Here is a 17,685-nt window from a genome sequence, read left to right as displayed (position 1 = left end):
TTTTTAAAAGTGAGATTCTGAAATGAAAATTTGAATTTAGTAACTAAAAATATGTTTATGAAAATGTGATTGGTTCAATGTCTATAAACTGTTTTTGAGTTTTAAAAAACTGAATCTGTGATTGGTATTAAATTTGAAAATATAATAGAAACTGAATATGTGATTGATTCAACTGAATCTAAATATTATTTTAATTTTATATATTCTATATACCTTGGTTGTATGATCTTAAATTTTGATTTATCAATAGATTTAATTAATTAAAATTTAATAATATTGAGAAATTAAAATTTAATAATAGTGCATTGATTAAAATTATAACAATATTGCATTGTCATTAATTTTGGTTTTTTTTTCTAAATTAAAGTTACATTTTTTTAATTAACTAAACATTGTTGTTATAACTATGCCACATTCGTCCAGTAATGTCATCTCTAACATTTTTCATCTAAGACATATAAGCTTGACTGAAATTAATCTCTAATGCCTCAGAAATTCTTGCTTCATCTCTTTCTTGTTGGTTTTCTATTGTTGTATCAGATTGGCTTTCAGTTCCTTCAATATCTTCTACAGGTGTGGCATCAACTGAATGTTGTTCAAACATTCTATCATTAATAGAATGCATTTTGATCCAGTTGTGGATAGCGCAACATGCTATTGGGATTCGACATTGCTTTCCACGCAAGTATGGAGACATTGACTTCAAAATTGGAAACCTGGCTTTTAGAAGTCCAACACAACGTTCAATCACATTACACAATGATGAGTGCCTATAATTAAATAACTCCATCGCACCTTTAGGATGGTTCCCTCTTCCTCTAAAACGACGCAAGTGATAACGTTCACCACGATATGGTGCTAGAAACCTAGGCATATTTGGATAGCCAGAATTAACAACATAATATTTACCTATATTAAAATTACTTATTATTAATAAGGAAATGGGAAAGAAAATTACAATGCATCAAGACAATTGTAATTTAAGACTTGGTGGTGGCATAGGAAAGTTACCAACTTTTCTAATCGGATCAAGAAGTACTCGAGAGTCATTGGTCGTTCCTTCACATCCAATGTAGACATAAGTAAACATCTATTTTTACCCATCCTTTTTTGTCTAAGGTTGTCGTTTGTAATCCTTTTTTGGCCTCTTCACACAGAAGACCAATAAGATTAGGTATTATAATTAAGCTGCTGGTTGTGAAATATCTATCTTTACTGTAAGAAACATGACTTTACATTTGGGAAGTAATTATGTTAATATATATATATATATACATATTTGTGGCTTACTAAGCATGCAATAAGGCAAAACTAGCGTGTTCAAATTGGGATGGAAACAACTCACAAAAAGCATATGAAGAAAATATTACACCAAATATATTTCAACACAACATCTATAACTATTGTTCCAAAAACAAGTGGTTGTCCTTATTATATATAATTCCTTTATTCTTTCTTTAACTTAAGCATTTTATCTTATTACTCCTTTATTAGAAAAAAAAAATCTCTTAACTTCTACAATAAGAATCTGTGAAAAATTATTTGTTTTCACTGTAGCTTATGCTTATGTGGGTGGGTGGGTGTTTAAAAAAAATACCAATTTTTTAGTGATTAGAAAAATAAATTAAATGAGCAATCACCTGTACCATAATTACAATGAGTAAAAATCAAATAAGATGTAGAAAGAGCACAAAAGAGAGTGAGATAAGATGAAGAAGAGTTAAAAATACTTGGTTAGAGTTAAAATGATAATGAATTTTTATATTCTCTGCTTGGCTCTACATGTAAAGAAAGAAGTTCAAACCATATGATAGCCACTTGGTACTACTAAGTAAGGATGTTTTTATATATATATATATATATATATGCTACACATAAATTTGCTTCAGTATATAAGTGCTTCATTGCTTCAGTATAAATATATATATATATATACTAGCACACAATAGAAGAATATAAAAATAAGATCAAGGTTGCCTATTTCACTCATTCATAGACTCCCATGTTTTTGGCATAAAACTCTTTAGACAAGAGTCATTTGATCCAAAAGCTGACAAGGTAACCTAATAGACAAAAATAAATAAAATCAGAATCAATACTCATCTAACATACCTATCTTTGCAGATAAGCTAATATAGGATTCAATTCCCATGGATTCTATACACAAAATATAACTTAAAAACTAAAAAGGCATTATTTTGTACAGTCAAATTTGCAAAATAACTGAAATGGAAAATTAAGATGGAAAAGAAGAGTGGAACTTTGGATCCTTACAAAGCCGCAATGAGATCATAAAGAAACTTTTCAGTATCAATAAATAACAGTCTTTTGTAGGATTTATTGCAAGTATTGTGGGCTAAAAGTACTTTCATACTTCCTACTATCATCATGTAGTAAAAGAAAGTTCAGCTAGTTTTCAAACTCTTAGGGAGATTACCAAAATGTGAGAAGCAAGTCCGCAACCAATGACATTTTTTTATAATTGGCATTGGTTTGTCTAAATTGCTTACACTAATAATAAGGTAAGATTTGCTTCACCAAGAAGTACCCTACAATTTCAACAAGTAATTTCCAATTATGATGTGCAAATAGGGAATTATTTATAGATGTTCAACATATAATTAAAATGTAAATGCATTTTCTTCAAATCAAACACAATACTATTTCTATCATTATGAAAGACCCAACCCAACCCAACAACCCCAAAAGTCAATATTAGGTGTCACATGTCCTTCCATCTATTCATTACATCACATGCCCTTCAATATTCAAAATTAGTGGCTTTAATAATCCTAAAGGCATAAACAAAAACGAGTTATGGTATGAGATAATCAAACTTAAACTCTTTTAAAGTCAATAGACTCATTTTACAAACTCAAATAGATTTAATTAAATTCGGATCATGAAAAAACCTTGTATTTTGGGAACTCTATTGAAACTTTGGTTTCTCTTTGGCCAACATAACAACTTGGGCACTATTAATATCTGCAACAAATCAAGTGACTCCACAAATCGTTGCAATCACTTTATAAATTAGTTGGGCATGTTGGTGGACCTATAACGCAAAAATAATGACCAATATTTTCTTGGTAATATTAGTTGGCTGCCACTTGCCGAGAAGAAACACAATTGATTTTAAATGGTATTGACCCACTTTCAAGAAAATAAAATCATACCAGAACACAAATTCAAAAGACTTTGCACACCATACAGTGCAAATTAGGCTTCGCACCACAATACATATACCACATATGCATACAACTATATATATTGTGACAAACCTGTGTTTCAATGACCATGAGATTCACCATCATTACTGGAATCATCACAAGTTACAGCTAAAAATTAGGGGAACTAACATACAAGGTAACTAAACTGTGTTGATTTAACTTTTATAAACAAAGAAAAGTGTAATATACACAAAAGAAAGTGTTGACGCCGTTTTTCATCAACTTAGATCGTAGAGCAATTAAACAACATATACTATGAAGCGAATGAATAATGAAAAAAGACAAGAGGGCTTTTACGTGGTTCAGCAGTTAACTCTGCCTAGTCCACGGGTCTGTGTTATTAAGACTTGGAGTTTTCTGGAAATTCTTCAAAGATGAATTGCCCAGAGTTTTCTCTCCAGATATCAAATAATCGGTCCCTTTACAAATGGTCATTCCTTCTTTATTTATAGGGAAGGTTACAGAGTTTGTTCCCACATATTTCGGGAATATATTCTGTATATCAATTCAAATAATAACATTAAATGCTATATCTTCTATATACAAGGAAACATCCCCTGAAGACCTGGGAATAAATAACAAACTAAATGGTATCCCTTAAATATTGGGATTTTACAACAATAAATATGTACACACACAACGGGTTATCCCAGGTGACTAATCGGATCTTCGAGGTCAGTGATCGGCATCGTGACTGTCAAGACTTATGGACTCGTTATGAACTTGCCTCCTTACTCCAAGACATGCTCGGAGCAGATAAATACTGTCGAGGCTATCACATTCGAGCCTGCATTTCCCAAGCTCGGGTTGCTCAATCTGAAGGCACTTGATGATGGATGTATCCCAATGTCATGTCATTTCGAGCTCAGAAAGAATCCCGAGGTTACACATTTTCAAGATCATCATTTTACTTCGGAGATCTTACAACTGGACCATACAATGTATTTCATATATTTCGAGCTCACACTTGACGAGTCTTGTTTTTGAGGTCATAACCTCTAGTCTTGAAATCTGGGTGTAACAGTTTGCCCCCTCAAAAGTATCAGTTCGAATCCTATGAGAAGGAAACTTTGGAACTACTCCTATTGGAAACTGTACCATAAAAAACACTTGAGTGTGGACACGCGTCGAACGGGTATTGATCACTCAAAGTACTTGAGTACCTTGGAAACCTGCCCACGTCTATCTGCCTGCCATTATTTATGGTACTATCAACTCACAGGTCCCTGGACGTTTGATCTGATACGGAATCTGGCCAATGGCCCAGTTTAATCCGACCTTTTACACTTCCATGGGTTTATAAATAGGACTCTATTTGTCGTCCCCATTTTATTTTCACATTCGAGTTTTTGCAGAGAGAAAAGAAGAGAAAAACCAGAGAATACTGCCCAATTCTTGCATGTTCTTCAAGCCACGAAAATAGAACAACGTGCTCCTTTTCGATTCTGTGAGATCATTTTTGCAGCCTCTTATTCAATCATCAATCTCTTTTTTTTTTTCCGATCGCTTTGTGTAAGTTTCCTGTTCATAGCTTCGTATGCCCGTATATTTTTCATGCATGTTTACATTGCTGTACTATTTGTTCCCTTGCTAGTTTTTCACATTAGATTGTTTCAGTACATACTAGTCTTAAGGTTTGATATCATGGGTTCCAAACCCATTTCATGCGTAGAAAACCCAGATATGGTTCTTTTACAAATTTTTTTGAATTTTGAATGGCGTATCTTGTACACCAAGATATCGGGCATAAAATTAGGGTTTTGCAAAATGCACGTTTCCCAAAATTCCACTCTTTGGGTAACCGCCAACTTTTTCCCAGAAATATCGGGATCTTCAAAAAATAAATCCACCTTCCTTTCTTTCGGTGGAATACATGCTTTGAGAGACTGGCCTCGTCCATTGGATCGAGTTTTCCTTGTAGCCTCGAATATTCGAGCTTAGGTCATCCCATTTTTTCATTGTTTCTTGTTCGCTTGGCCCTCACCCTTTTGCTCTCTTGCTAGATGCCGCAAAACTCGGGAAAGTGGTGGGGGTCAAAGCTCGCGATTCCTTATTCATTAGTAACTCCGAGCCCGGAGTCTCCTTTCACTCGGAACCAACGCTTGATTCGGGAGCACGAACTGAGGTGTGAGCAAGAGGACATCCAAGATCACTTTCGACGTCAGATAGATAAGGTCGAAGAAGGAAAAAGGAAAAAACTAAGGGTCGCCATCTATCCAGATCCGGACCCCGAGCCTAGACCGATTCCCCTCGAATCTACGCTCATAGTGACAGTTGCTTTCAAGCCAGGTGATCTCCAATTCTCACTGATGGGGGAACCTTCTATTTTGCAGCCAACCTCCGTGTCTACCTTGAAGAGGGAATTTTTTGAGGCTGAGCATTATGGGAGCTCGATCTCATCATTAGGGCAGATCTCTGACATCCTTGCCTTACACACCATCGGAATGTCGGGATTGCTGAGGTGTCGAGCTCTGGCCTCCCACGAGTGAAGTTGCCATGCCCCGGGAGATGGGAATCCTGACAGCAAGCTAAGGTATGCAGCTTGGAGCCAGGAACATATGAAGGCAGGGGCTGTACTGCCTTTGAAGTCCTTTTTTAAAGACTTCTTGGATTTCATTGGGCTGGCTCCCTTCTAGCTCAATACCAATTCTTACATGGTTTTGTCCACCCTGAGGTCGCTTTACCATGAGCTAAAGTGGGAAGGACCTTTGCCAAAGGAGATCTTGTATCTCTTTTGTCTGAAAAGTAATCCCTCCCGAGCTCGGGGAGGGGATGGCTTCTATTACCTCTCGAGCTATCCCAAGGAGAAGAAGATCTTTGAGGATATTCCCAACCATCCTCTAGACTTCAAGAAGGCTTTCTTCTGGACAGATGGCCTAGCTCTATCCAGATACTATTCGTTCAGACGAATTCATAAGTATCTAAAAAATTCCTTCTTTTTTGTGCTCGAGTTTTTGTTTCAGCTTGCGCTTAACGATGACATGTTCATTTTTCCAGCCAACTACCGTTGTCCCACTCCCACCAAGGAGATGAGTGAGCACAAGGAGGCTCTGCTCCAGCTTCCCTACGGCAGGAGGTCCCTCTCCTATCTTCTTCATGAGGATAAACTCTGAGCCTGCGACTTCTTGGAGAAGGATTAGTCAACATTTGACTGGTTCAACAAAAAATACGCCCAGTGGGAGCTTGTGCCTCTTCCAACCGACAACCTCCCCCCGAGGAAAAATGTTAAGCTTCTATCTTTAGTTCGATGCTGCGGGAGCCCGCAATTGGGGAAGGAGGCCAACGATGAAGCCTCGAGCTCGAGTAACAGAGGTAGGATCATCCTTAGCTCGGATTTGTGGTCTCCCTCACTACTTAAGCATAAACCCGATAGATTAGTATTGTGCAAGGATAATAGGGACCATTTTTATGTATGGACTTGGGTAGATGAGAGAGTACATAGGTTCGATAGTTGGCTCGGAAAGTATGACACTATGTATAGTCTGAACGAGGTATGGAACGGAATAGTCGTTCAATACGGGACAAACGACTATAGAGACCTTTCGAGGTTGACTTCCACTTATAGGGAAGGTACTCCCCTCGCCTCCTCTGAGGATGGGGGAATTACATGGTCACCGAGCACGAGCTCGAGGGAGGGTTCCAGTTAGGTTTCTCTCTACTTGTCTTTTTATTCTTTGTCTGTCTGCATCATGCTAACTTGTTTTGTCTTGGAATATCTCATTACGTTGTGTAACTGTGTAGGTGTTATGGATTCCGACCTCGACAATGTGCTCGCTAATGGCGAGGGAGCATAGACGAGTAAGCGCCCGAGGGGGTCGCAGAGGTCAGAACTACCTGCCAAGATCCTTAAGAGGACCGAGAAGACACCTCCACCACCAGCTCCAGCTGCTCCGAGCCTAGCAGTGGATCCGAATCCTCAGGTCGAGGCGTCCTCTATGGCCATTCCTCTCGCTCCTCCTTCGATCCAGGTGGTAATGCCCTGGTTACCCCAGAATAGGTACGGTGAACCGAAAATTTAACTCGCTAGCCGAGTTCTTTGGTTAAAAACGTGCTTCTAGGTATTATTAACTGGCTAAGGTGGAAAACCAATCAAAAGGAAAGGATATATCTTATTCAATACATAAAACTGTTCTGGGCCCATCAAAACACTTACAAGTTATTTACAACTCAAAATGGTCATACTGTTTCAAATTTACAACCCACCGACCTAAGCGGCAAAAATAGGGTAAACCCCCTAGTTCCTCTGAGAACTCCTTGGCCGTGGTGGTCAAGCGACCGCATATGTACAGAGCACCACCTAAGCTCTCCACTCAAGGCTAGGTGAGCTTGTCTTTCCCTTTACCTGCACCACATAGCACCCATGAGCCAAAGCCCAGCAAGAAAACACACTAATGCATATAAATATTAACAAATGATTATTATTATAATCACACAGAGTTCATAGCACTGAACAGATGATTGAATATCACTTGAGGTTCTGGTCAACCATAATGAGTGACTGACAAGCAAGTCACTAGCTTAAAAAGATGAGTGACTGCTAGGTAAGTCACTAGCTTAAACATATGAGTTATTGCTGGGTAAGTCACTAGCTTAAACAAATGAGTGACTGCTGGGTAAGTCACTAGCTTAAACAGATGAGTGACTGATGGGTAAGTCACACAAGCGCTTTTAGTTTTCATCGAACTTGAGGTCGGTCCGGCATTAATGCTCTTCTGAGTCATTTAATGCAGATGTCGATTAGATCTAATATTTGTTGGCTTGCATTGAGCACGCTAAAGCCGTTTCTGACTTATGAGTCAGCACTGTGCGACCAGTGCCCAGTACCACTGCCGAACTTGACTAATGAGTCATAACTTCACAGTTGATACTGACACCTTTGCCAATTTTGACTAATAAGTCAGTACCATGCACAAGTGAGCAAGATTTGCTAAGCATTCAATAATCAATCCATGTCCACATTTACACATTCAACATGCCTTATGAATAACCATGCATGTCACATATGGGGTGCAGTTTTCTTACCTTTGATTTGAGCGAGAATGAATAAAAGAACGACCCTTGAGAACGATCTGACTTTTAGTCCATTACTAGTCACCTAGTCATAACCAAATATGGGACACCATCAATAAAATATACAAGAAAGGTTCCCAAACCAAGATCTAGCCTCCGGGACATCAATCCCCACTAATCCGGGCAGTAGGAACAATCCCGAGGCCAAAAACCAAGTTCCTGAGGTCAAAACACTCAAATGGGCTCAAAACTACCCAAGAGCCACGACCCTAGCACCTTGAGCTGTGGCCCTTTGCCACAACAGGATCAAGGGCCGCGGCGCCCCATACTCAGGGCCGCGGTGCCCAGCAAGGCCAAAACCTCCCCAACTGCTTCTTCGAGCTTGGGCCGCGACACCCAAGAATAGGGCTGCAGCCTCCCACCCAGAACCAGCCACAAACCCGATCTCCTTCATCCCAAACCTTCCAAAAATACACCTAAACATTTCCAAATCCAAAAATTAAAGTTCCCAAACTTCCCAATGATCCAAAATCATCAAATCCCGAGGCTCAAACAAACAAAAAACTCAACGATTCACAAAATCCAATTCAAAGCTTAGAAACTCTAAAAACTTAAAACTGAAAAACTTAGATTACCTTTGATTGGGTTGTTTCTCGTCAAATTCTTCGGTCAAGAAGCGTCTAATCTTTCCTAGGATCGCTATGCCTCGATCCTCGCTTGATTCCGACTCCTAGAACTTAAGATTTCTTCGAAAATGCCTCGAATGGTAAAATGAACTAACGGGAAGAGAAAAAGTATTTTTCTAACGTACGGTTCTATCTGACAAGCTACTTCAAGCTTAAGTAACCTCAAATAAAACCTAGTGCCCGCGGTCTCGAAAACACCCCCAGGGACACTATATTCAAAACTCCCCGAATTTCCTCTTGATCTCAATAACTCTCAGTTTATCATCAAATAACATTCTCATTACTCAATATCCCAATAAAAGACCTTGTTATGACAAAACTACTAATTAATAATATAAGATCGTCTCATGCCGAATAGCTCGAATATATCTCCATAATAATGGGATCTCATCCATAACTCACATTGTGCACCAAAATACACAAATATGCCCTCAATGGGCCAAATTATCAAAACACCCTAATAATCAAATGTGGACCCACATGCATGCATATAACATCATATTATAATATACTTCACATAAACATGCATATAACTAGTTAATGGCATAATTAAACAGATATGGCCCTCCCGGCGACTAATCCAAGCATTAAACTGCATTAGGGATTTCAGGGCATTACAACTATCCCCTCCTTATAGAAATTTCGTCCTCGAAATTTACCTGAACAGCTCGGGATACTCACTCTGCATATCTGACTCCAGCTCCTAGGTCGCTTCCTCGACCTTGCTGTTCCTTCACAATACCTTAACCACATGTATCGTCTTATTTCTGAGGACCTTATCCTTTCTATCAAGTATCTGAACTGGTTTCTCCTCAAAGGAGAGATTTTCCTCAAGTTCCAGATCTTCCTAACTCAAAATATGATTCACATCAAATACATACCTTCAAAGAGCTGAAACATGAAATACATTATGCACGGCTGACAATGCTGGTGAGAAAGCCAACCTATAAGCCACCTGACCAATCCTCTCCAGGATCTCAAATGGACCTACAAACCTAGGGCTCAACTTGCCCTTCTTCCCAAATCTTCTCACCCCTTTCCATGGCAAGATTTTAAGGAAGACATAGTCTCCAACTTGGAACTCCAAATTCTTGCGCTTGGGATCTGCATAGCTCTTCTGCCTACTCTGAGAAGCGAGCATGCGAGCTCTAATCTTCTCAATGGCCTCACTGGTCCTCTGAACTGCCTCAAGGCCCAAGTATCTCCTTTCACCTGTCTCATCCCAATGAATGGGAGATCTGCATTTCCTACCATACAGCATCTCATAAAGTGCAACTCCAATGGTAGACAGATAATTGTGTTGTAGGAGAACTCTATCAAAGGTAGATACTTATTCCAAGATCCACCAAAGTCCAGCACACATGCCCGCAACATGTCTTCCAATATCTGGATCATCTTCTCAGATTTGCCCATCTGTTTGAGGATGATAAGCAGTACTGAACTTCAACTGTGTCCCCATGGCCTTCTGTAAACTCCCCAGAACTTGGAAGTAAAAGTGGGGTTCCGATCTGACACGATCGACCTCGGTGCTCCATGGAGGCACACAATCTCTCTCACATAGAGATCTGCATACTGATCAACTGTATAAGTAGTCCTCACTAGCAGAAAGTGAGCTGACTTGGTGTAGCGATCCACTTTCACCCAAATAGAATCATGCTGACCAACAGTCCTGGGTAAGCCCACCACGAAATCCATCGTGATGTCCTCCCACTTCCACTCTGGTGTATCCAGAGGCTGCAATAACCTTGCTAGCCTCTGATGCTCAGCCTTGATCTGTTGACATGTCAAGCACTTAGCCACATACTCCACTACATCTCTCTTCATCCTCGGCCACCAATACAATAATCTCACATCCTGATACATCTTCGTGGTGCCTGGATGCAAAGAGTAAGGTGTAGTATGAGATTCATCCAGAATCTCTCACCTCAAAGCAGTGTCTAACGGAACACATATCTGCCCCTTGTATCTCAACAAGCCTAACTCAGACACTGTATAATCTCTGGATGTTCCAGCCAAAACATCCTCTCTGATCTTGATCAGCTGTGGATCACCCAATTGACCCTCCTTGATTCTCTCCAACAGTGTAGATTGTAGTGAAATATTAGCCAATTGGCCCACCAGCAACTCTATACCAGCTCTGGTCATATCACCTGCTAACTCTCTAGCTATCAACCTCACACCATAAATCTGTCTCAGACCCTTCCAGCTTAAAGCATCAGCTACCACGTTGGCTTTTCCTGGAGGATACAAAATCTCACAATCATAATATTTCACCAACTCCAGCCAATGCCTTTGTCCCATATTCAAGTCTTTCTGGGTGAAGAAGTATTTCAGGCTCTTGTGGTCTGTATAGATCTCACACTTCTCTCCATAAAGATAATGCCTCCATATCTTTAAGGCAAAGACCACAGATGACCATTCTAAATCGTGAGTGGGTTATCTCTTTTCATACTCCTTCAACTAATGAGAAGCATAAGAAATTAACTTCTCTGACTGCATCAGAACACAACCCAAACCCTGATGAGAAGCATCACAATAAATCACAAACTTCTCTTGATCTGTTGAAAGACTTAGAATAAGAGCTGTAATCAATCTGTGCTTCAGTTCCTGGAAGCTGCTCTCACATTTATTTGACTACACAGATTTCTGACTTTTGCGCGTCAGCTCAGTCAATGCAGTAGCAATCTTTGAGAACCCTTCCATGAAACGTCTATAATAACCTGTTAATCCAAGGAAACTTCTAACCTCAGAAGCATTCTTTGTCCTTGGCAAATCTTTGACCGTTTCAATCTTCGCTGGATCTACCTTAATCCTCTCCTTACTGACAATATGCCCAAGAAAGGACACCTGAGATAACCAAAACTCACATTCTTGAACTTTGCAAACAATCTGTGTTCCCTCAGTCTCTGTAGAACCAACCTCAGATGCTGCTCATGCTCTGACTCAGACTGAGAATATACTAGAATATCATCGATGAAGATGATCACAAACTGGTCCAGATAATCCTTAAACACTCTGTTCATCAGATCCATAAAAGCAGTAGGGGCATTAGTCAATCCAGATGGCATAACTAAGAACTCATAATGCCCATACCTGGTACGAAAAGCAGTCTTCGGTATGTCTCCCTCCTTGACCCTCAACTGATGATAATCAGAACGAAGGTCGATCTTTGAGAATACCTTCTTACCTTGCAACTGATTGAATAGATCATCTATCCTTGGCAAAGGATACTTGTTCTTAATTGTCAGCTTATTCAGTTCTCTGTAATCAATACACATTCTCAGAGAACCATCTTTCTTTTTCACAAACAGAACTGGCGCACCCCAAGGTGAGAAACTAGGTCTGATAAAACCCAAATCTAATAGCTCTTGCAACTGTACCTTTAATTCTTTGAACTCAGCTAGGGCCATTCTGTAAGGTGCTCTAGACACTGGCTCCGTCCCTGGTGCTAGTTCTATCACGAACTCAATTTCTCTGTGCGGTGGCAACCCTGGCAAATCTTCTGGAAACACATCCAAAAATTCACAAACAAGTCTGGTCTCTTTTGGTCTCACTGGCACGACTTGGGTGGTATCAACCACACAGGCCAAGAATCCAATACATCCTCCTTGCAAAAGATCCCTAGCCCTCAATACAGAAATCATAGGTATGCGAGGTCCATGCATAGTACCAACAAACACAAAAGGATCCTCACCTTCAGGCTCAAAGGTGACCATCTTCCTTCTGCAATCAATGGCTGCCCCATACTTCGCTAACCAGTCCATACCCAATATCATGTCAAAGTCGGTCATAACCAACTCTATCAAATCCACTGACATCTCTCTGCCCTCCACTGTCACTGACAAAGATTTGACCCATCTCCTGGATACCACTAACTCTCCAGTGGGTAACAAAGTTCCAAACCCCACAGTATAAAAATCACAAGGTCTACACAGTCTATCAATAATACTACTAGCAATAAAAGAGTGTGTAGCACCAGAATCAATCAAAACATTATAAGGGGTTCTAGCACTAAGAAGTTGACCTGTAACAACTGAGGGAGAAGCCTCAGCTTCTGCTTGTGTCAATGTGAACACTCGAGTTGGGGCCGAGCTGTCCGCTTTTCTGGGTTCTTCTTTTCTGATCTTAGGGCAATCCTTTTTAAGATGACCTTCTGCTCCACACAAGTAGCAAGGATTTGCCCTACACTCTCCCAAATGACGCCTCTTGGATCTAGGACAATCAGGACGAGTCTTCTAGGCTTCACTACTACCTTGACGACCCATTGAAATACCACGGGGCCGTCTATCAGGACCTGGAACTGGGAAGGTGTCAGGAACCTTCCTCTTCTGATCTCTGGGGCCTACACCCCTACCAGAACCCACAAATGGAGGACCTGTCCTCCTGAACTCCTTTCTGGCTGCACTTTCTCGCCAGATCTTGTTCTTTGAACTCTCAGCTATGAGTGCCTTCTCAACCACCTTTGCATAGGTAGTAACCCCAGCCACAGTGGTAATACGTACATCACGGGCTAATTTGGGCATTAGCCCCTGTAGAAATCTCTCTTTTCTGGTCCCATCAGTGGGCACTAGCTCCATGGCAAATTTTTGCCAAACGATCAAACTTGAAGGCATACTTAGTGACTGACAAACCTCCGTGAAGTAGCCTAATGAATTCCTTAGCTTTTGCCGCCCTAATGGCATCATTGTAGTATTTCTCATTGAACAGAGTCTGAAACTCTTCCCAACTTAGGGCATTAACATTTCTGGTCTGGGTAATAACCTGCCACCAAATTCGGGCATCCTTCCGAAACATGTAAGTGGCACAAGCCACCCTCTTGTTACCAGTCACCCTCATGAAGTCTAGGATGGTGGTAATCATACTCATTCACTGCTCTGCCTTGGCAGGATCTGCACTGCCCTAAAAAATTGGGGGTTGTTGCTTCCTAAACCTTTCATAAAGAGGCTCCCATTTATTTCCAACCTCAGGCAGCTGCTTTGCTGCTGGCACCGACACAGGAGGTGTCTCTGATACACTAACCACTGCAGGTGCCTGCTGTTGTCTCAGGAGACAAAGTTCTTCTCCCTGTCTCAACACTATAGCCTGCAGATCGCTAATTATCTACTGCCAGTTTATAGGAGTTGGTTGTGGAATCTGTCCTTGATCATTTTCTTGACCCTGATTGTTATTATTCTGGCCTTGATCACTCTAGCCAGCTGACATATCTGTCTGCCCTGGATTCATTCTTATCACTGATACCTTGTTGAAACAATGATCAATACAGCCAGTTAGGTAGTAATAACTAAACCTCTTGCCGCCTTACGGTACAAGAACAAGCAGACAATTATCATATTCCACAGTCATACAAATATACAATTGGATACATGATTATAGCATTTAGCATTTATCATTTAACATGTATCAAATAATAATTCAAATTGAATAATATTGATGAGTATGTTCCAGCAATTTCAGTACTATTTAGCACACAGTTGCTGAAGATATAATATTCAGGGCACAGTTTAAACATGGTGTCTCATGTATACAGGTAAAGCATATATACTATATTTAAGCAATTATACATATAACTACATAAATAGTTACCAAACCATGAGTTGAGCTTGACTTCAGTGATGTGTGTACATGCCCAACCAGTCTATAGGAACCCTAACCTTGGCACGCTCTGATACCAAGTTGTAACACCCTGGTTACCTCAAAACAGTTACGCTGAACCAGAAATTTAACTCACTACCGAGTTCTTTGGTTAAAAACATTCTTCTAGGTATTATTAATAGGCTAAGGTGGAAACTCAATCAAAAGGAAATGATATATTTTATTTAATACATAAAACTGTTCATGGGCCCATCAAAATAGTTACAAGTTATTTACAACTCAAAATGGTCATTAGTGTTTCAAATTTACAACCCGCCAGCCTAAGCGGCAAAAATAGGGTAAACCCCCTAGTTCCTCCGAGAACTCCTTGGCCGTGGTGGTCAAGCGACCGCATATGTACACAGCACCATCTAAGCTCTCCACTCAAGGCTGGGTGAGCTTGTCTTTCCCTTTACCTGCACCACATAGCACCCATGAGCCAAAGCCCAACAAGAAAACACACTAATGCATATAAATATTAACAAATGATTATTATTATAATCACACAGAGTTCATAGCACTGAACAGATGATTGAATATCACTTGAGGTTCTGGTCAACCATAATGAGTGACTGACAAGCAAGTCACTAGCTTAAAAAGATGAGTGACTGCTAGGTAAGTCACTAGCTTAAACAGATGAGTTATTGCTGGGTAAGTCACTAGCTTAAACAAATGAGTGACTGCTGGGTAAGTCACTAGCTTAAACAGATGAGTGACTGATGGGTAAGTCACACAAGCGCTTTTAGTTTTCATCGAACTTGAGGTCGGTCCGGCATTAATGCTCTTCTGAGTCATTTAATGCAGATGTCGATTAGATCTAATCTTTGTTGGCTTGCATTGAACACGCTAAAGCCGTTCCTGACTTATGAGTCAGCACTGTGCGACCAGTGCCCAGTACCACTGCCGAACTTGACTAATGAGTCATAACTTCACAGTTGATACTGACACCTTTGCCAATTTTGACTAATAAGTCAGTACCATGCACAAGTGAGCAAGATTTGCTAAGCATTCAATAATCAATCCATGTCCACATTTACACATTCAACATGCCTCATGAATAACCATGCATGTCACATAGCGAGAATGAATAAAAGAACGACCCTTGAAAATGATCTGACTTTTAGTCCTTTAGCGGTCACCTAGTCATAACCAAATATGGGACCCCATCAATAAAATATAAAACAAAGGTTCCCAAACAAAGATCTAGTCTCCGGGACATCAATCCCCACTAATCCGGGTAGTAGGAACAATCCTCAGGCCTAAAATCAAGTTCCCGAGGTCAAAACACTCAAACGAGCTCAAAACTACCCAAAAGTCGCGACCCTAGCACCTTGAGCCATGGCCCCGAGCCACAACAGGAGCAAGGGCCGCGGCGCCCAGCAAGGCCAAAACCTCCCCAGCTGCTTCTTCGAGCTTGGGCCGCAGCGCCCAAGAACAGGGCCGCGGCCCCCCACCCAGAACCAGCCACAAACTCGATCTCCTTCATCCCAAACCTACCAAAAACACACCTAAACACTTCCAAATCCAAAAATCAAAGTTCCCAAACTTCCCAATGATCCAAAACCATCAAATCCTAAGGCTCAAATGAACCAAAAACTCAACGATTCACAAAATCCAATTCAAAGTTTAGAAACTCAAAAAACTCAAAACTTAAAAAGTTAGATTACCTTGGATTGGGTTGTTTCTCGTCAAATTCTTTGGTCAAGAAGATTCTAATCTTTCCTGGGATTGCTATGCCTCGATCCTCGCTTGATTCCGACTCCTAGAACTCAAGATTTCTTTGAAAATGCCTCGAACTGTAAAATGAACTAACGGGAAGAGAAAAGTATTTTTCTAACGTACGGTTCTATCTGACAAGCTACTTCAAGCTTAAGTAACCTCAAATAAAACCTAGTGCTCGGGGTCCCGAAACCCCCCCCCCCCCCCCCGGGGACACTATAGTCAAAACTCCCAGAATTTCCTCCTGATCTCAATAACTCCTAATTTATCATCAAATAACATTCTCATTACTCAATATCCCAATAAAAGACCCCGTTATGACAAAACTGCTAATTAATAATATGCACCAAAATACACAAATATGCCCTCAACAGGCCAAATTTTCAAAACACCCTAATAATGAAATGTGGACCCACATGCATGCATATAACATCATATTATAATATAATTCACATAAACATGCATATAATCAGTTAATGGCATAATTAAACAGTTATGGCCCTCCCCGCCTACTAATCCAGGCATTAAACTGCATTAGGGATTTCAGGGCATTACACAGGCTCACTCCGCGCTTGGACCACCTCTGAAACAACCCTCAGCCTCCAAAACACATTTGCTGTTTATTTCTACTCACGTCGATGAGTATGTAATTGATAATGCAGCCAGATCCCACGGGGCTACACTTGGCTCAGACATTCTGTCTCGAGTGGGCCAGAGTTTTGGCAGCTTCGCGCCCCCCATTGGCAGTTCTTGAACAATGCCCGAGACTGCAACACTCTTTATGATAAGAGCATCGAGCTCACTGCTGCAGTAACCTTTCTTGTCTCGTTGCTAGATGTATTTATACTTAGTTCATGTTCTAATTTTATTTCTTTGTATGTCAGACTCTTGTTATCTCTGCTCAACTTAACTATAAGTTGAATAATGGGGTCCATTCGAGCATGTCTTATGCTCAAGAGTCGAAGGATCTCCAACTCAAGCTTTGTGATGAGCTCAAGGCCACAAAGGCAAGGATGGAGGCTGAAGCTGAGCAGCTAAAGGCCAAGAGAGCTGAGCTCGAGAAGCTGAATGCGCAGCTCACGGAGCTTGAGAAGGTGAACGCCTAAGTCGCAGAGCTTGAAAAGATCAATGCCAAGCTTGAGGAAGAGAAGGCTGCCACTTTCAAGATTATGGAGGGCGAAAAGGCTCGCCTCCTTGCAGAGTTTAAAGAGAAGAAGGATCGGGCGGTCGACCTGGACATGTGTAGGACCTGGGCCAGTAATGCCGATCTCGATACCAGCTTCTTAGGCTTTTTCGAGGAAGATCTAGTGGCCAAGTGGCAAGCTCGGCTCGATGAGGAGGAGGCTGCTCGGGAGGAGGCATAGAGAGCTAAGGATGATGCTGAGAAGGCCAAGGAGGATGCTCCTTCA

This window comes from Humulus lupulus, chromosome X, assembly GCF_963169125.1.
Source record: "Humulus lupulus chromosome X, drHumLupu1.1, whole genome shotgun sequence".
Classification (NCBI taxonomy): Eukaryota; Viridiplantae; Streptophyta; class Magnoliopsida; order Rosales; family Cannabaceae; genus Humulus; species Humulus lupulus.
Note: the sequence above shows the minus strand (reverse complement) of the source record.